The sequence below is a fragment of the Engystomops pustulosus genome, chromosome 1 (genome assembly GCF_040894005.1).
Source record: "Engystomops pustulosus chromosome 1, aEngPut4.maternal, whole genome shotgun sequence".
In the NCBI taxonomy this organism is placed as follows: domain Eukaryota; kingdom Metazoa; phylum Chordata; class Amphibia; order Anura; family Leptodactylidae; genus Engystomops; species Engystomops pustulosus.
The window spans coordinates 164854928-164875820 of record NC_092411.1 but is presented as its reverse complement, the minus strand read 5'-3'; the positions used below and the strand labels follow the sequence as shown (position 1 = coordinate 164875820).

Genomic DNA, 20893 nt, shown 5'->3' with positions numbered 1-20893 from the left:
AGGTGAGCAGTTCAGTGTCCGGGGAGGGGAGTGGGCGGGATCTTCAATTGGGACATAGTGCCATACCATATATAACTACAACATACACTCATTACCTTGTCTACCCCTGAGGAAGTCATATCGGTGATGAAACGTGTGGGGTCCTGCCTCCCCCCACTCTGCCTTCTACCAACTGTGAGATTTTGCTACTTCTTACCCGTTTAATGCATCACGGTCTACCCTATTCATGTGGAAAACCTTTCCACGTGTCTTGATTCATTACTGCTACACTTTGCACTTAGTTTTTCTGCCATTTGCTGTTGGGTATTGCTGCTTTTCATATATTTGTGTATTTGTTAGGGTTACTACAGCAATTGGTTTGGAATCCTGTATACCCTTATTACTGTTTGAGCTAGCTTATCCTCTTGTTTGTATTTTTTACTATTGCACTTGAGTATATACAGGCGGTTTGGAGGGGAGTACCACTGTAGCCCTGCTCAGTACTTTCAGGAGCACAGTGTCTAGTGTTTCGCCCACGCTTCCTCAGGGGGTACCAAACACACGCTGGGGAGCCGGAACTTACATACTCACATAACCGGATGAACAATGCTGGCGCATATGCCTCGAACAATCCCACAGCACGACGACATGTCCCACTTCCGGTGCCCGGGAGCTACTGCGCATGCTCGGAGTCCGACAGCGCTATAGGGCTTCCAGTCACGCGCGCTGTGCACCCAAGGATGCCGCGGAGAGATGCCCGTCAGCCGAAGACATCTACTACGCATGCGGAGAGCTACTGAAAGAAGGGGGAAAATAAGAAGAACAAGGGCCGCAGAAAAAAGGAAAATTACTATATTACATGCATATATCAAGCTGCAAAGTATGGATAACCCAAATGACATCAGGCTGGGCTCACCGGCCCCTATGTCTTACTCTTAGAAGTACGGAATGTCCCCTTTTTTGGATGGTTCATCCAAACGAAATGCAATAATACGAGAACACTGATGTATTCTGGGAGAGATCAATTACTATAAAGGGTTAACAATGCATGCACATCGGTAAGCCCCGTGTAGGCGAAACTCGGAGTCGGGCAAGAAAGACCGAACGTGCATTTTAAATTACTAAAGGCCTTATTTTAACTTCTGTTTGTGAGTATATCGAATAAATTTTCAGCTTAATTACCTTAAAAAATTGTCTGCACCATCGCATGTTATCTTCTCTTTCCTTTGACGAGTGAACCGGAGTGACTGCGAAACTTGTGGAACACACCATAAGGTGGCAGGAGTTCCTAGTCGGAAGACATTACCCACGCACCGGCAACCAACAGTGATCCGGGGATTGCGTCCAGCAAGACTGGAGGAAAGCTGAGCAAGAGCGTGGAGAACAAGCACACCTTCTTTCCACCGGAGAAAGGTACTGTGTAATCTGGCTTCAGCTCGTTGCTTGATGTGCACTTGAGACTAAATATAGAGCGGGCAAGGACGTTGATGCGGTGACCATTTGACTTTTTTCCCAGCTCCAAGGACTGCCATGTGCCCCGGAGCTGCCCGCTCTCCCTGGCAGTCAGACCTCTTCCGGGTCTGACTGTAAACTGTCTAAGCATGCGCCTCCATGCTTAGACTGTTTACACTGCTCTACAATAAAATAGTGTTTTGAACTTGAACCAGAGATCAGAGCATCGCTGGTTCAAGTTCAAGTATGGAAAACTAAAAAAATGTAAAATCACTAAACACTACACATTAGAATAAGAAAAAATAAATACATAAAAATATAAGCCCCTAAAATGTCACTTTCCCATAAAAACACTTAATAAAGTATAAAAAAACACAAAAAAACCCTGCATATTTGGTGTTGCCGCGTCCGTAAAAATCTGTATAATAAAACAGAATCGTTACTGCACCCGCACGGTAAACGCCGGAGAAAAAAAAAAACAAAAAGCGTTTCAGGAAAGGATACTTTTTAATTAATTCCCTATAAAAAATGCTCTAAAAAGTGATTTAAAAAATGTTATGCACTCTAAAATAAGCCGAATAAAAAGTTCTCGCAGTAAAAATGAAAAATCTGTATAAATGAGGTCTTTTTGTAATCGTGGTGACCCATAGAATAAAAATAATATACTATTTTTATGGTACAGTTAACGGCCCAAAAAAACACATAAAAATTTTCCTAAAAATTGATGATATTTATTTCCTCCACCAACAAAGAGTTTATAAAATCTCACCAATTAGCTATAGATGCCCCAAAATTACGTACCAGAAAAGTGCATCTCATGTGGCAAAAGAAATAAGCTCCTATAGTTCCACATTAAAAAAATAAAAAAATTATAGTCTGTACAATGTGACATAACAAATCTGATCTAGATGGCATCTCCTTTCCTTCTATGCCCGGCCGTGCGCCCATACAGCAAGTTACCACCACATCAGTGTACTCGAGAGAGATTGGGTATCAAACTTTGTGGAGCCTTTTTTCATTTACCGTATATACTCGAGTATAAGCCGACCCGAGTATAAGCCGAGACCCCTAATTTTACCACCAAAAACTGGGGAAAACTACTGACTCGAGTATAAGCCGAGGGTGGGAAATGCATTGGTCAAACCCTCCCAGTAGTATACAGCCTGCCAGCCCCCAGTAGTATACAGCCTGCCAGCCCCCAGAAGAATACAGCAGCCCCTAGTAGTATACAGCAGTCCCCAGTAGTATACAGCAGCCCCCCTGTAGTATACAGCAAGCCCCTAGTAGTATACAGCAGGCCCCATGTAGTATACAGCAGGCCCCATGTAGTATACAGCAAGCCCCTAGTAGTATACAGCCTGCCCCTAGTAGTATACAGCCTTCCCCCACGGCCCTTAAAAAAATAAACTTATATACTCACCCTCCGATGTCAGCACGGCTTCCCGATGTCGGCGCGACTTACCGATGTCCCCGATGTCAGCGTGTCCTCTCTTCTTTTTTCTCCGCGGCTCCTCTTCACTCTTCCGGCGCCCATGTTTTCTTCTAGCATGCGCATACTATGACGCGGCCATGCGCGGCCATGAAGAAAACATGGCCACGTCGATGATAGAAGAAAGAAGAGGAGCCGCGGAGAAGAAAGAAGACGTCCCGCTGACATCGGGGACATCGGTAAGCCGCGCCGACATCGGGAACCGCGCTGACATCGGAGGGTGAGTATTTAAGTTTATTTTTTTAAGTGGGTAATTTTTTGGGGGGACTCGTGGATAAGCCACGTGTGCTGAAAAACTCGGCTTATACACGAGTATATACGGTAATCCATTGTAAATGTTTAATTTTCCACCCAAAATGAGTGTATTGTCAAAAAAATATTACAATTTGCAGACTGCACCTCCATTTTGTTTTAACCCCTATGAAATACCTAAAGGGTTAACAAACTTCTTAAAAGTGGTTTTTCATACGTTGAGGGGTGTAGTTTCCATAATGTGGTAATTTATGAGTCTTGCTATTATTTAGGCCTCTCAGTGTCAATTAGAATTTGAGCAGGTCCATCTAAATACGGGTTTTGGTGATTTTACAAAAAATGTGAAAAATGATACCTAAATTCTGAGCCTCATAACATTCTAGTAAAATATGTGGAATCTTAAAAATCCATCCAACATAAAGCAGACATTTGGGAATTGTAAGTTATGAATTTATTTGGGTGCTATGATTATCTGCATCATAAGTAGAGAATTTAGAACATTGAAAATAAAGAATTTTTAAAATTTTTGCCAAATTTAGCTTTTTTCATAACTAAATGCAAAAGATTTCATCCAAATCTTTTTTTTTTCAACTTACTTTTTATTATTTAACCAAGAGTATAAAAACAGACATATACATTTTAGAGGGAAAAAAGACATATCTAGTAATATGAATCAAGTAATCACTTCCGGGTCGCGCAGGACCCATCAAATTTCTTTAAGCTAAAGGTCTTAAATCAGATACATCTATTCTGAAAAATGGAAAAAAAAGGGGGTCTTGCCACCACTCAGAGATGGTAATCTATGACAGGACAACAAGAGCCCGCTACTTGCAGTAGTGCCTGTTAATCAAGTTTACATACAATATTAACCCCTTAAGGACGCAGCCTGTTTGCAGGTTAAGGCTCGCAACTTTTTTTTGAAATTTGACCAGTGTCTCTTCCTGTGGTAATAACTTTTGAACACTGTTACTTATCAAAGCGATTCTGAGATTGTTTTTTCCCCACATGTTGTACTTCATTTTAGTGGTAAATTTTGGCTGATAAGTTTTGCGTTTATTTACAAAAAAAAGAAAAAAATGATGAATTTTTAGAAAAATTTGCCATTTTCGAAATTCAAAATCACCGCGTTTTCAGGCAGATCGATTTACCACCTAAATAACTTGCAGAATAACATTTCCCATTTGTCTACTTTACATTTTCATAATTTTTGAAATGTTTGGATAATTTATTTTGACGTCACGCGGCCTACAAATCGAATAGCGATTTTCCGTATTTTCGGAATTGACTATTTTGGGGATAAATACTGTTTGAAATCAAATTTTACATATTTAACCATATATAACCAACCCATTTTCAAATCTGCACCCCTCAAACTATCAAAAACAGCATTTACAAAGATTGTTAACCCCTTGAGATCTTCATAGTAATTGAATCATAATGGCGGTGAAATTTAGAATGGTTAAATTTTGTCGGTTATACGTTCATTTAGCCCTAAAATTTACACATTTCCAAAAGATAAAAAGAGAAAACTCACCATAAAATTTGCTCTACAATTTCTCCTGAGTGCAGCGACCCCCCACATGTGGACATTACTTGTGTTATGGGGGCACAGCGAGGCGCAGAAGGGAAGGAGCACCCTGCAGCTGCCAGGATTTTAGTTTTCTGGTTGCCCCCTTTTGAAGGCTATAAAATTTTCGCTTTTCCGTTATTGGGGTCATGTGATGGCATTTTTTTTGCGGGACGAGATGCTTTTTCCAGTGTTACCATTTTGGGGTTGGTATCACCTATTGTTGAAAATTTTGGAACTTTTTTTGAGGCCGTGAGTAGAAAAGCATCAATTTTGTACTGGATTTTTTACTTTTTTTTTTTCCGTGTTCACCGTATAGCCTAATAATCATGTTATCTTTATTCTATGGGTCGATACGATTACGGGGATACCAGACATGAATATTTTTTCTTATGTTTTACTAAATTTGTCAAATAAAACCCTAATGTGGGGAAAAATCTATCATTTTTGCATCGCCGTCTTCCAAGTGGCATAACATTGTTACGTTTTTGGCTACAGAGCTGGTTGATGGCTTGTTTTTTGCGGGACATGTTGTTCTTTGCAACAATATCATTCTGGAGTACATATGTTTTGTTGATCACTTTTTATTGCATTTTTAGTGGGATATAATAGGTAAAAATCATAATTTTTGGCGGGTTTTTGGCGTTTTTTTTTACGGCGTTCATCATATGGGTTCAATAGTTATTTAGTTTTATTCTATGGATTGTTACGGACGCGGTGATACTATATATGTGGGGTTTGTGTTATGATTTAGACTTTTTTGAGCGTTATATGTCTCTTTATATGTTTTGGGGCTTATGGGCATTTTTAGTGATTTATAAAGTGATTTTTTATTGAAAAACATTATTTTGTACATTTTTTACATGATCCACCATGGGATATGAACAAGCAATCATCTGATTGCTTGTTCTTGATAATACTCTGCAATACTAATGTATTGCAGGGTATTATCAGTGCCAGCCTATGCAGATGCATAGGCTGACACTTTGCCTTTAAGATGACGTCACAGACGCCATCTTAAAGGCAAACCCTCCAGGCTTTTCTGGGGTCCCGATCGGACCCCAGAGGAGCCAAAACAGCGATAGCCCCCCCCGAAAACGGTGCGGGGGGGCCGATCGTGGGGTAAAGACCCCCAGAAGGCAGGTTAAATGCCGCGGTCGCGTTGACCGCGGCATTTAACGGGTTAAACACCCGCGATCGGAGCCCACTCCGACCGCGGGTGTTAGCCGGGGATGTCAGCGGTAAATTACCGCTGAAATCCCGCGGCTAACGATGCCGGTTCGGCTGCTATACAGCGCTGAACCGGCATCGGCTCTGCGCAGTAGCTGTACTGCGCTGAGCGCTAATCGCGGGACTCAGCGCAGTACAGCTATGGCGCAGAGCGCTAAGGGGTTAAATAACATAGATAGCACAGAGGTAAACACAGACCCTAGGAAAGAAAAATTTAAAAAATTAACTTTTCCATGGGTCCAACTATACAAAAATTTAACCTAACGTGTCCATGAGCCTCTAAGTGGTCAAAAATATAGTTTACAGGGGGAAGTTGTCTCCAATCGCATCCCAAGGGGACCAGACTTTATGAAAGTGATCCGACCTTTCCTGTAAGGTCGCAGTCATGGATTCCAATGTCCGCATATGGCGTATGCCGGCACATAGATCCATTTGTGAGGGAGGAGTGGCTCGCTTCCAGTAAGCAGAGATCAGAGTCTTCACGGCACTAAGTATGTGTAAAAACAATTTAGAGTGAGGTTTTCCCAGATTGTTAGGAGGGAGGCCTAAAAGGAAAGCAACAGGGTCTTTCGCTATTGTGACTCCAAGAGTTTTTTCCAACACATTCTGGACCTCACTCCAAAAGGGTTGTATAAGAGAACAGTCCCAGAAAATATGGAACATGGAGGCTCCATGTGCATCACACCTCCAACAGACATCTGCTATTTGCGGATTTAGTTTATGAAGTAGTGCTGGGGTGTGATACCACTGCATCAGGATTTTATACTGGTTTTCCTTGTATAATGCTGACAAGGAACCTTTAGGGGCCTTGTCCCATATAGCTTCCCAAATGGGCTCCGGTAACCGTCTCCCCAGCCAGTCTTCCCACCTCTGCATATATGTATGTTGAATCGGTTCTGAGTACGTCTGGGTCAGTAGTAGGGCATAAAGGTCAGAAATCAAACCCTTAGATGAGGAGCTTCTAAGGCAAATCCTCTCAAAGTCTGTGAGAGGTGGCACTATAGTGGAGACTAATAGCTGTTTAGTTGTCGGGTGGGCTGCCTCTTTAATGCGAAAGGCCTGCATGGTGTGTGCTTTTTTGCAGTGCAGCAGCATATGATACTTCCAGCTTTTGTCTGGTTGAGATATCTGGGGAATACAGTGCTTGCTGTAAGGCAGGGGAGGGAGGCAGTGAGGAGTGCAGGATTTGTGGTCCCAGGTCAGGGGCCTGTGAATGGCTGTCTCCATCGCTTAGGGGAAGCTGGTACCCCGGTGTTGGAGGGGTCAGTGATGCAGCTGGGGAGCCAAGCTGTGGAGGGGAGGCCTCCAGCTGGCCGCATATATGGCTGGGTTGCCGGGGATCAAGTGGTGTGGCTACCTCTGACCCTTCTCTGGGTCTAGTAAGGGGGTTTGGCTTTTCCCTTACCCTCTCATTGGCACTCCGGAGCTGGGGTAGAAGTTCGGGCACATTGCGCGGGCTCTGCGGTTCCGTGTGTGCACTACTCTGCAGCGCCGGAAGTGGAGCCTCGTGACGGACCCGGGCCGGTGCTATCTTGCCATTCCCTGCCGGCACTTCCGCGCTCCGTTTTCTAAAGAAGTCCGCCGCTGGCTGGGTCGGCGGCGGCCTCTCTTCACTCCTGGACCTCCCTGTCATAGTTTCCCTCTGGTTACCCATTGTGTGGTGAGTCGGGCCTGCTATTTTAGCGCTTAAGCAGCTCTGGTGATGCGGTGCTCTCTCCCCAAGCGTCCGCTCACATCAGCTTCCGGGTACGCCCCCTTCATCCAAATTTTTAAACTAATTTGAAGTACAATGTGTCACGAGAAAACATTCTCAAAATCCCCTGGATATCTCATAGTGTTCCAAAGCTATAACCACTTATAGTGACACAGGCCAGATTTGAAAAATGGGGCCGGGTCCTTAAGGCTAAAAGAGTCCCTTAGGGGTTAACATTATTAGATAACATAGAATTATAGCAGTATGAGATGGATAGTAGAATGCTATATTTATGTTTTCACTATCACTATCACATTTTCCTGGATAAAATAGAGGGATGTTCCCCCAACCCCTCTTCTTAAGAAAAAAATAAATTGAATATCATATGTATGCACATTAATAACAATTATTGTGAGATTGCAATACCGCACTTTTTTGCACTGTGGTTTGCACTTTTTAGCACTTTAGCTAATTTTTGCACTTTATGGACATAAAATGGATATAAGATACATTTTAATAATTAATTAGTAATTATTTTTTTCTTTGAACTTTGTGAATATATATACATATCAATTTGTCACATAGAACATGTACTACAATGTTTTTTAAAAAAAATATAGCAATTGTGATGTCATTTTGGGTTATCCATACTTTCCAGCTTGATATATGCATGTAATATAGCAAATAGAAAAATAAGCAGCACTCTAGACGTCCAGGTCAAGTGAAAAAAGTGGTCTTTTTTATTCCATGTAAAGTAGCGACGTTTCGGCTCGTGTTTCAGCCTTTTTCAAGCCAGGTTTGAAAAAGGCTCAAACACGAGCCGAAACGTTGTTACTTTACATGGAATAAAAAAGACCACTTTTTTCACTTGACCTGGACGTCTGGAGTGCTGCTTATTTTTCTATTTACTTATACATGGAGGAGTCATTGACCCGACTCAGTCAAGCGTGCACCCACCATTGATTTTCCACAAAGTGTGCTGCCTGGACTTTCCTTGTGCATGTAATATAGCAGTGATGGCAAACCTTTTAAAGACAGAGTGCCCAAACTTCAACCAAAAGCTACTTATATGTCGCAAGGTGCCAACGTGACAATTTTTAGCAGTAACTGATTGATCCCTGCTGTATCATAGTTTTTAATTGTATTGGCGTACCAAGTTTACCAATACAGTAGAAAGATAATGGAGAAATTTGGATTGTAGCTTCCCTTCAGGGTTCTGAGTCTTCCTCTTCAAGGGACCCAGAACAGGAGCTCCAATGACAATTCATCTCTATCCACAACTTCTCGCTCCTTCTGTATTCCTGGCAACCAAGGATGTCGCTTTAAAATAGCGCTGAACAAGGCACTCGGGCCGGGCATTATTGCCCACAGGAGGCACTCGGGACGGGCATTATTGACCACAGGAGGGGGCCTGGATTCTTATATGGCAAACTCTGTGTTGGAGATGGCCTGAGTGCCCACAGGAAGGGCTCTGAGTGCCACCTCTGGCACCTGTGCCATAGGTTCGCCACCACTGTAATATAGTAATTTTCCTCTTTTCTGCGACCCTCTTCTTCTTATTTTGCCCCTTCTTTCGGTAGCTCTCCGAATGAATTGACGCATGCGTAGCAGATGTCTTCGGCCGACAGGCATCTCCACGTTGCCTCCTTGGGCACACAGCACATGACCGGAAGCCCGAAAGCGCGGTCGGACTCCGAGCATGCGCACTAGCTCCCGGGCATTGGAATGGGTCATGTCGTCGTGCTGGGGGATTGTTCGAGGCGCATACGCCAGCATCGTTCATCCGGTTATGTGAGTATATGAGTTCCAGCTCCCCGGCGTGTGTTTCTTACCCTCTGAGGAAGCGTGGGCTAAAAGCGCGTTGGGGTGTCAGAGAGCTTCCCCTGTCACATCACATAATGGGTAAGACACTGGTCTTTTACTTCTAATTCCACCAACTGCTTATACGTTAACTAGTGCATTCCAGTTTAGGACTTATGCACGTTGGAGAATTTTCATTAATTTCGCTATTTGTTATTTCTTTGGTGGATATACCCTATTGTGTAATGCAGGAGTCTAGCCAACTCAGACCAAGTAATATTGGATTTTGTCCATTAACATCCATTGTAATCGATTTGTTTCATCACTATTATGGAAAAAATTTTCTGTGTAATTTTATATTTGAGAACTCAGTGGCTCCTTTTTTCTTGTGGTATTGATTATGTTTAGGAGTAGTTCCGTATTTTCAAGGTGGAGGGCTTGATGCCCTGTCCTATTAAGTAGCAAAATGAAGATGTGTTTTTTGTGTTTACTGCGATCAATGTGTAATCAATGTTGTTTACAGTGCACACAAGAATTATGCAGCTGTTGTGATAGATAATTGGCTGTCCACTTTATACCACTAAACCACGTACCATTCCAGGACAGACAATCTTGGCTCTTCTTATAGATACAAAGCTCATTTCACTAGATTTCAGGCCCAGAGACCCCCAGCCATTGTCAATGGTGTTAATAACAATGGCTTTGGCTTGAAGATATAGATGAATGTACCACCATACCTAGATATTATAGCCCCATACCCAGATATTATACCTCCATTCATATACATTTTGTCCATTCAGCCCCACATAGCAATCAGCCTTCCTTGGATTCAGTGTTGCCTCCCTTCCATTCCTGTATATCCTTTCACTTTTTTCCTTTTTCTTCTATTCAACAGACTGATGGACAGTCAGACTTGATGGGCAGCTGTAGGTAATGAAGTTGTGAAGCTGCCCTAAGGAAGATAGACTGTGTGTGTGTGCCGGCACTATAGAAAATTATGTTAAGTTTGCTAGGTAGGATGAGAAACAATTCGGAGGGAAACCAGCAATACAGATAGTGAAAGAGAGAGAGGGAAAATTAAATGGAAAAGGTTCTTAAAAGAACAAAGAGGCTGGTTGCATGATAATGATACGATGGAAATTGCAAATAAATAGGAGAAAGTTGCAGAGGAAGTGACCAGAGGAGGTTATAAAGAAACAGCTATAGAAAATTATGTGTTGTATGAGTGTTATGACGATGAGGGACAAAAACAAAAGACAAAGACAAAATTAAAGGAAAAGTTCTACCCCCACCCTATAATGACCCTGGTGGATGGAATTGCAGAGTTTGTGGAAACAAAGACCCAGACTGGCAGGAGACATGTGCAGTGTGGCACCTAGACCCAACCACCACACTGGAATATATCCGGTCATGACTAGATTAGAAAAAGTGCAGGCTCTGTAATGTCTACTTGGACCCCCAGAACACAGGAATAGTGTTAATACTCCATTTACAGCTTCAAACTGTTTCTCCTGTAGGGGGCATCCCAACTTTATATACCTTAGTAGACCAGTGGTATGGAGAATGATGTATTGCCTAAAGATCTTTGGATTTGCACCCACACTCCGCTCAGCTGTATTTCGCTGTATTTGGCTATTGCTGTACCTTTATAGGACAACTAAGATATAGTACCCAGGGAATAAATGTGGGAGACTGTGCCTGCTTATCTAAGAGTTACCTCTCAGAACTTCAAAGTCCAAAAACCCGGGTAGTAACATATTTGTTATGGATTTTATCCTTCTGTGGGGAGAACTCCTGGATGTTTGTGCAGTCCCAATTGGATTCCTTGAGCTGACCCTTGACAGATACTGTGGATGTTCCATGAGGTTTATTTCATTATACAGTCCTGCAGGTTATGGCAAAGATATATATATGTGTTTTGTCTATATCATTTATAGTGCTAATGGTATTTCATCAGAGTTGCCAGATGTGAGGAAAGTCCAGCATATAGTCGTGGACATTGATCATTGCTGGCTTGAACCAGAGAAACCTTGTGATGTATGTTTAATAACATTAAACATGTAGTGTAAAACATTATAATACACCTAAAGTTTTAAGGGTGTGGTAAAAAGTTTTAGCAATCTGTCTAGGATGATGGAGTGAACTTAGATGTTACAATGGTGTGTTAGATTCCTTCTTTGTTATCGTGGCATACTGAGACACCTACTACTACATGCAGCACAGGGAGAAGGAGGGGGCTGTCTCTCCCCCTTCTCTAGGACTCAGAGAACACAGGACGGTGAGGATGACAAGTGATGGAATGTTAAGAGACGAAAGGAACAATGAGAATGTGTGTTCTTTACTGAGGACTGATAACCCTGATGGCCCAAAGCAAATTTTGGTTTGATTACCTGTAACTTCAATAATTGTAATGGTTTAGCCAGAAGTAAAACCTTCCCATGATCCTATACTATTAGTCCTATACAGCAGCTATGACTGAGATTATTATTAGGAGCTTTTTTATGCAGAAGCTATAACACCCCTAGAAGCCTCCTACGTCACTGGCTCTAGTGATGCTTCTGCTCAGTAACACTGTCCCTCAGCATGTGCCCCCAGTATGACTTTATAGTTTTATAATAAGGTCTAAGGAATTTGTATACTGTATGTCTCCTATTATACAGCATTGATACATCGGCATTGATACAACCTCTATCAGCTAATTCAATAAAGGTCCATACTAGAAGGTAAAACCTATAAAGCTATAACACATGAAGTGACCATACTGGTTACTAGAAAGCCTAGGGGAAAGGAGCCTATATCCTGTCTTTATAGAAACAGGCTTCACAGGTGAGGAAGCAAGATTGGAGTAAAACTGGGACCCAATGGATGGAGGATGGAATATGGCAAAAAGGTGACAAGCAATGTCTGACAAGGGCCTTTTAACCTATGATGGTTCAGTGCACCCACAGGGTGAGACACCAGTCTAAGACTCTATATGCTCTGGGTTGATAAGTATTGAGTGTCACTTAGAGTGCTTGTGTGTGTGGACCTATTTTCTGGGTAATATGAACCCTATACTGTAACTAAAGCAACCGTAAAGACCACAGCACAAGGATCGAGGAATATGTTAGTCTACTTATTCTAGAGACTATAACGAGGGATAAAGTAAAAATCTCTATTGGGATAGTAATATAGTTGATGACAGCTCTAGGGATTAAATAGGCTTTTCACCTACTGAGGTTGTTTTATAGAATTGCCCCACGGATGAATACTTACCTAAAGTAGAGGTGTCATAGAGAATTGGTAGGGTGTCCAAAACCTGCAGAAACACTTTTCTCAGGTGCATAACCAAGTATTTGTTTTAGTTCCAGAACCTGATAAAGTAGCTAGAGCACAGGACCTGCACCCAGGTGATGAGATGGTCCTGATGTAACACACCTGAAGAGTCTTTGAAGGGTCATTCCAAATACCTGTGACACATCCATGTGTACAAACTACAAGGAGAATGCGACAGTTGAAGAATAGACTGCGGAACAGGAACCTGTGTATCTCGATGCTGCTGTGGACATTGTCAGAAAGTATGGATTATGAGTTCCCTTCTTATGATAGAAGGAGAGTCACCTTTGCCCTATAAGATAACGTAATTATGGGCAACAGATCCCACCCCCTCTGCGATTCCCTTTGTTCTCTTTCCCCCCTTATCAAAAGAATTGGTAACTGGTTTCCTCTGTCCCTTAGAAGTGTTAATTGATTTCCTGTGAATTGGTAGACTTGGTGTCTCCAAAAGCCTCATGGTTTTTCATGTGTCTTAAAATGACTGCTTAAGAACATGAAAAATTATACTTCAAAGAAAACTTGGTCATAAAGCAAATATTTCAATTTCTGGTCACCGGACCTGGATCAGAATCCTCTTATAGACCTGGGGTGTCAAGCCCAAAGCATTTTAGAGGAAGGGAGCCAAGAAAATAACTAATAGGCCATTGGGCCAACATTTAATAATGTGTTTGGTATTGTTAGATTTGTTAAATCATGCTGGTAAATGTGGTGGGCATGTCTTCTTATCAGGGGACTCTTGGGAAAAGATATAACATATTTTGGAAAAATGTCCCTGATTTTCCACCTTGATTAAGGTGCAACCACACCCCTCTCACATGACCGAGGGGGCGGATCAATTGTGTAGTTAAAAGTAACATGCCAGCATTCAATCCTTGTTGTCCATGGGGAATGCATTCAGCTGGCAGGACTTACACAATTTTCAGCTGTTTTCCCTACCACGGATCTTTATGCCAATCTAATTAGTAAGAGTTCTGTCTTTTCTTTTATTTTATCCCTTTTTATTTTACTGTTTTCTGTTATGTATGTCTGTTATTTTACCCTTTTTGTAACCATTAAGCATTGTGCCTATTTTGCATATTAAATAGTCCTTTAATAAGTTTTTCCTTGTGCTCTATACGTTCCCATAACTCTGGAGAGGGGAATTACCGCTAAGCCGTGTTACCGTGTGAATGTCTGTACTAGCAGTAGCTATAGGTAGTGCATTTCTGTAGGCGAGTAGTAGCTATAGACCGTGTGGGTCCAGGTGAACTGTACTGCATCTAAAAGAGTGTGTATCTGGGTGTATGTGTGCAGTCCTGGTGTGGGCTTCTCGTAAGCTGTAATTACAAGTGGTGGAGGCTGTGATAAGTGTGGGCGTGGGCTGTATCGGGGTGCAGAGTGGCTCTGTGCAGTAGCGTTCCATAGGCACGTAAGTGGTAGGGGGGTACATAGTGTGGTTGTGCGCCCCCTGGGCTGTGCGTGTGTAGTGTCTGGGATCCGGATGGGTTTGGTTTCCCTGACATGAGAATTGAGCTGAGTGGGTTTGCCGTGTGCTAGGAGAGTAGAAATTAGCGTAAAGACGCCATTTTGTGTGAGTGGGCGGAGCTTAGGGCTAATTTGCGTGGTCCCCTGGCGTAAGCGAACCCTGTGTGTGAACTCCGGCGACTGGGGTTCGTGACAGACATTGTTACTCTTATCACTTGCAGCACCACTGAAAGATTGTGAAAGATTTTGGGCTATGCAAAACAGTGTGCTGTATTCTATGCCAAATAGTACTCAGGGGTTGGTAGGGCGACATGTATAAGGAATAGACCAATAGGATGTAGAGATTCTGCCCCTTACAGTGGATCTATATGGGTTGTGTTGTGATGTAATGTTCAGGATGCTCAGGAGGGAAGCAGGTGAAGTGGTTAGATAAGTCCTGGATGTGTGATTAGCACATGTCAATGTAATACCTGAGCAGTACCTGAAATTTTTCACAAAAGGGAGGCTGTGAGGGAACAAAATCCATTTTCGTGTGTGTTCTCCCCACATCTGTGCATAGTACCATCCCCCGCGCATACAGATTATCTTACAGTTATATCCTGTTCGAGGCAAAGGAATGTAAAGTTTCTTTGTCTCAAAAACCTATAAGAATTCTCTGCTACCTAAATAAATTGGAATCATCTAACAGGACACATAAGAGTGTGTTTGATTCTCCGAGCAGCTCATACAATACAACAATTTGGACCCACATCACATCAGAGATAGAAATATTTCTCTAACAATGGTTAGATCAATGCACACAGTGCATCTAGACAGGAATTAAAATAATATAAAATACAGGCAGTCCCCGGGCTACATACAAGATAGGTTCTGTAGGTTTGTTCTTAAGTTGAGTTTGTATGTAAGTCGGAACTGTTTACTTTATCATTGTAAGCCCAGTCAAAATTTTTTTGGTCTCTGTGACAATTGGATTTTAAAAATGTTGGATTGTCATAAGAACCAGGATTATTAATAAATCTTAATTACAGGCACCATTAATAACTGTTAAAGCTGTTTATTGTAGCCTAGGATTAAAGTACAGTAAATTACAAAAATCCAGAGGTCCGTTTTTAACTAGGGGTCGTATGTAAGTCAGGTGTTCTTAAGTAGGGGACCGCCTGTATATGCCTACAATAGCATCATTGATTAACTGATCATGGATGGTAACAGCCATTGTATCTTGAAAGGCATTTGTGTTTCGATCCATAGCAATCTTCCTGGTTGAGATGAGTCTCCTGGACCAGCAAGGTATTTGCATGAGATTTACATACTGCAAATCAAAGTGTTGATCGCTTGCAATGGGAGTTGAGTCCTTTGGAATTAATAGAATACATTACTATTGAGAGCTAAAGAAAGAAAAGCTAGGATGTATCTGGGATCTTTGGGAGAGGTGTGGGGTTCCCCAGACTTACACCCACACTTAAAGGGGTTTTCCCATCTGGTTATTCACATTTAATTAAATTCATTTGCCATATGTAAACATTTCTTCAATTGCTTGTTATGAAAAAAATGTTCCTGTGTGAAGATAATTTCTCATAAACATAGCCATGTTGTCCCTTAGAAATGAGATAGTTTCCTTGCATACGACCCCCTCACATTTTGGTAGCAGTGGCCAGACATGCCTGACCTTCTGGGTCCAGCGTTCATTACCACAGGACGGCTGTGGGACATACAGTAATTCCCGGACATTTGATATACAAAAAATGTATGTTTCTTTGTGCAATCATTCCAGCAGAGGTGGCCGTATCAAGGACACACTCTTGTTTATAAGGGACCATATGACCACATTTTTGAGAAATTATCTTCACACAGGAACATATTTTTAATAACATCTAATTGAAGAAAAGTTTAGATGGCAGATTAATTAAACTTAATGTGAATGTCCAGTAGCATCAATATAGTGGTACATTCACTGTCATTGGGGAACAAAATAACCAGAACTAGAAAACAATAGAACAAAGAGGTCCTAAAGGGACACATACAATGAGCTTACTGAGAGAGTCACTGCCCTTAGGGGAATTTGGATAAACAATTATCTTAAGGATATATGCCTGTAACAGCACAGAATGTGCAAGAGCATTAATGGTGTTATTTCTTCATGCTAAACTGGCAGTTTGTCTCACCAAGGCCAGTTAAATGGGGCTTCAAGCTTGAAATTGACATATGCCATTACAAGACACAGTAGATCACTCTTCCAGAATGGGATGAATGCTGCTTGTGCAATGGTCCAGCAGCGTATTGGTATGGGAGGTTCCAGTCCTTACAAAGATGAAGGGTTTGTTCCAGGGAGTGGGCTGTGAATTTAGAACTGTTACTGGACGCTACCGGCTTCAATGGGAATCCCCTCCGGTCAGAGATGTTGTTGGCTCTGAGGATAGTAGTGCCATGTTGAAATTCTCTCCTACGGTCTATAGTAGCTGCTGAAAGGTCTGCAAAGACTGAAGCAAAAAGGTCTGAGGAATTCCGCTAAGCCCTTTGGTTTAACTGCCACAGGGATGCCTTAGAAGCAGAGGTTACTTCTTATATTATGGTCTTCCAGATCAACTAGTTTTGTCTTGAGAGTGGACACTTTTTCCTACAAGTTGTTAGCTACATCTACCAAGACATTGTGAGCTGCAGTGATTTCAGCCATCTTGTTTTTGACATGGAAGCCCATTCTCCAACAGAGACCACTTCCCCTCTTAGCCCCTGCATCGCTTGTTGGATGTCAGTGGTGATTTTCTATTATGCTAAGTCTGCTAGCAAGGCTTTTGTGGTAAAAATCATTAGCGGGGCTTGTACAGAGTCCTCAAGGCCAGACTCTGCATGATCCGGGGAGCAGGAGATAGACATATTTCTCCAAGAATGAGGTATATATGTGGACAGTAATCCCCTTTTTGGTTGCGGAGTACTAAAATTGGCCAAAGTAGGATCAGGTGGATTTGCAGCCTCTGTGCATGATTCCAGAGTCAGTAGTGCATCCGAAAATAGCAAGTTTTCAGTAACAGAAAGAACTAGGGATGCAGTTGCTACTGGAGGAGGGAGTTGCTCATTAGTGCCTTGGCCGTGGGGGGGGGGGGCAAGGAAGCCTGTCTAGGAGAAGTTCCTTGACAGGAACTTAATTTTAATCTTTCTGCTTTTAACCATGATGAGAATGGCCTGCTAGCAGGTTATTGGATAATGGTAAATGTGCGTTCTACACAGGATTTTTTGTGCTGCTTAGCTGCCGCTTTGCAGCAGAGTCTATTAGTTGGGTTTCATTTCTAACAAATTCCCAACAGGGGTCTCAGTCAATGCTCCATCATACTTAGGGAGCCATGAAGGGTGGGTAAACAGCAATGTCCAATAAAAGGAAACCAGGCTGGAAGGACCCTCAGACTTCGTGGCTGCATATCAGAGGAACTCCTTTCTGGTTAGGGGATCAGACAAAAGTAGATGTGAAAGGCCTAGGTAGAAAGTAGTAGAGGTAGATGCTGCCCGAAGTGAGATTATGGCGCCGTCCATGCTTACCTGGTGACTGTATAAGCAGGTGGCTGCCAGGAGGGACAAGTAGCAGTGGGCACAGTACCTTTAAGCAACCGTAGCAGTGAATCGCTCGTTCCCTGGGTTAATTTAGATGCCCCAGTCCCCACTGTCAATATACTGTACTTTTAAAGACGCAGGCCAGCAATCACAGAAGAGGCTTCTTGTAGATGGAGACAGGCACTTGTGGGATATTGCAGGTATCGGATGAGCACCTCCGGTCCAGGCCGGGTTTCCACAGAGCAATAGGCATCAGGCAGATGGAAGTCATCATAGCTTCCCCAGTCTCCAAGATAATTGAAAGTCGATAAATGCAGGTCTCCCCCCCTTCCTCCTTCCAGAAGGGTTCCAGCGGCCCGGTAGGTGCTACAAAATCAAGACCCCGGCTTCTGGATGCTTGTTAGGCTGTGCAAGGCCGTGTAAGGCCTGAAGCAAAAACAAAAAACTCTCTGGGAACCTTGTAATACAGTTCCTAATACCCCTGGGATGGTGGATGGGTTGCAGATGGGCTTGATTAAGATGCCCGAGCGGAGCAACAGATTCCTGTGTCATTCGTGCTCAGCCACGTGCTAATCCATATGTTAACCATCATCACCCAGAGCATTTCTATTCCTGGATAAATAACTTCCCTCTTCTGCCATTGTTGCCCTGAACTTAACCCCTTAACGGAGCCGGGGCCAGAAGCTGCGGGTGTCGGCTATATATTATAGCTGACACCCGCCTCTAACACTCGCGATCGGAGATTTCTCCGATAGCGGCTGTTAACCCCTAACACGCCGCGGTCGCGCTGACCGCGGCGTGTTAGGGGTGTTTTGCAAGAATCAAACCCCCCCGCGGCGCTTACCGGGGGGGGGTCCGTGGTCTGATCGCAGCCCCGGGACTGCCGGTGCCCGGGGCTGCGCGATCCTCCTCCGTGAGGATGCTTAGTGTGTTACATTACACAGTGTAATACATCTGTATTACACTGTGTAAGGTGAAGAATAGCTTGAACAAGTGATCAGTGGATCACTTGTTCAAGCTAACCTGTAAAAGTGAAAAAACACAGTTAAAAACATTTAATAAAAGCATTTTTTAATAAAAAGAATTAATTAAATAAAGTTAAAGTCCCCTAAACACAAACATTCCCTATATTCATGCAATAAAGTGAAAAAAAACACAAAATCGCCAAAAAACCCACATATTTGGTATAACTCAGAAACATTATTGGGCCCTTTCGGTGAACTCCGTAAAAAAAAAACCCGAAAAACTCGCCAAAATGTAAATTTTTCATAAAATCTCTTCACAAAAATGTTCTAAAAAGTGATCAAAAAAAGTTATGTGCGCCAAAATGGTATCAATTGAAAGGACAACTCAACACGTAAAAAATAACCCCTAAACCAGCTCTGTCAACAAAAAAATATTAAAGTTATGTCCCCGAAAAGATGGCGATGCAAAAACAAATGAGATTTCCTCTATATTCCTTTTTTTCCAGTAAAATTGTAAAAATAAATGAAAAACTATATAAATGAGGTATCACCGTAATCGTAGTGACCTATAGAATAAAGATAATATAGTATTTTTAGTGTACGGTGTACGACCCCCAAAAAAAAACAAAAAGAAAGGAAACCAACATTGACAATTTTCTTTTCACCCATACATTCAAGAGTTAATAAAATCTCATCAATAAGCTAATGACCCACTAAAATTAAGTATTTGTAAAGTGCATCTCATGTCACAAAAAATAAGCCCTTATATGTCCAAATTGCCAAAAAAATAAAGATTGTATAGCCAATAAAAAGTGACAATGCATAATCTGCGCTGAATGGCGCAGCTTCCCTTCGATGCCCTGGCGTGTGCCCTACAGCAGGTTAATACTGGGAGGGATTGGGTATCAAATTTTGTGGAGCGTTTTGGTATTTTATCCACTGAGAATTTGTACATTGTTTGAAAAACACATTAATTTAGCCAAAAAAATTTACTTTCAAAATTGTATCCGATTTTGTTTTAACCCCTGTAAAACAATTAAAGGGTTAATAAGCTTCATAAAAGTTGTTTTATGTACGTTGAGGGTGTAGTTTCTATATTGGGGTAATTTAAGGGGTTTTACTTTTATTTAGGCCTCTCAAAGTGATTTGAAACCTGAGCAGGTCCCTCAATAGCAGGATTTTGCGGTTTTTATGAAAATGTGAAAAATCGCACCTAACGTTCAAAGGCCCATAAGATCCTACAATAATAAGAGTATGCATAAAAAACCATGTCCACATAAAGTAGACATTTGGTTAATGTTAGTTATTACGTTTTTTTGCTGTTATGACTATGTGTGGAAAAAGTAGAACATTTTGAAGTTTTAAAATCGAGAATTTTTCAAAATTTTCACCAAATATCTGATATTCTCATAAATAAATGCAAAACATACCACCAAAATTTTTCAACTAACATGAAGTACAAAGTGTCACGAGAAAACAATTTTAAAATCACTTGGCTATGTTAAAGCGTTTCAAAGTTATAACCATTTATAGTCACACAGGGCAGATTTGAAAAAATGGGCCGTGTCAGGAAGGTGAAAAGTGGCTTCAGCGTTAAGGGGTTAAAGAGAACCTCTCATCTGGTTGTCATCATTAAACCTAATGATAGGTGCTCACCAAAGTCTTCATATTGTGCCCCATGTTTTTGGATTAAAAACCATAGCTCAGATCTAGCTTAAATTACTTTTTAAAAAATCATTGCCACCTTTCTCTTTTTCTCTTTAGCTGGGCTCCCACTTTCCCCATCTCATGAGTCAGTTAACAGACATTTTGGCTGTGTGTGAGAATTTCTGAGACAAGGGGGATGAAGTTGTTGGGGGAGATGTTGGCATTGTTCTCAATAAAGAAAATTCCTGATTAAGAGGAGAAAAAGTCGAGTCTCACTTATTGTTGAGGCATGACCATTGTGAGTCTCCTGGCGAGGTGCTGAGCGATTTTGGCTAGACCTGAGCTATAGATTTTTATTCAGAATGCATAGGGCACAGTATGAAGTTCTGTGGGCACCTGTCATTAGCTTTAATGGTAAAAACGTGATACAAGATACCTATAATGCACTTATTGCCTTAATACTAACAGATTAAAATGGGAATTTCTCAGAAATGGCATAA

At 41.9% G+C, this 20893-nt stretch overlaps 1 protein-coding gene across 1 annotated transcript in view; it reads right to left on the bottom strand.

Annotated features, from left to right (window-relative positions):
- LOC140066215 (phospholipid-transporting ATPase IK-like) overlaps positions 1-20893 on the bottom strand; it is a 1118040-nt gene that overhangs the window by 935819 nt on the left and 161328 nt on the right. The gene's annotated exons all lie outside the window — the stretch shown is intronic.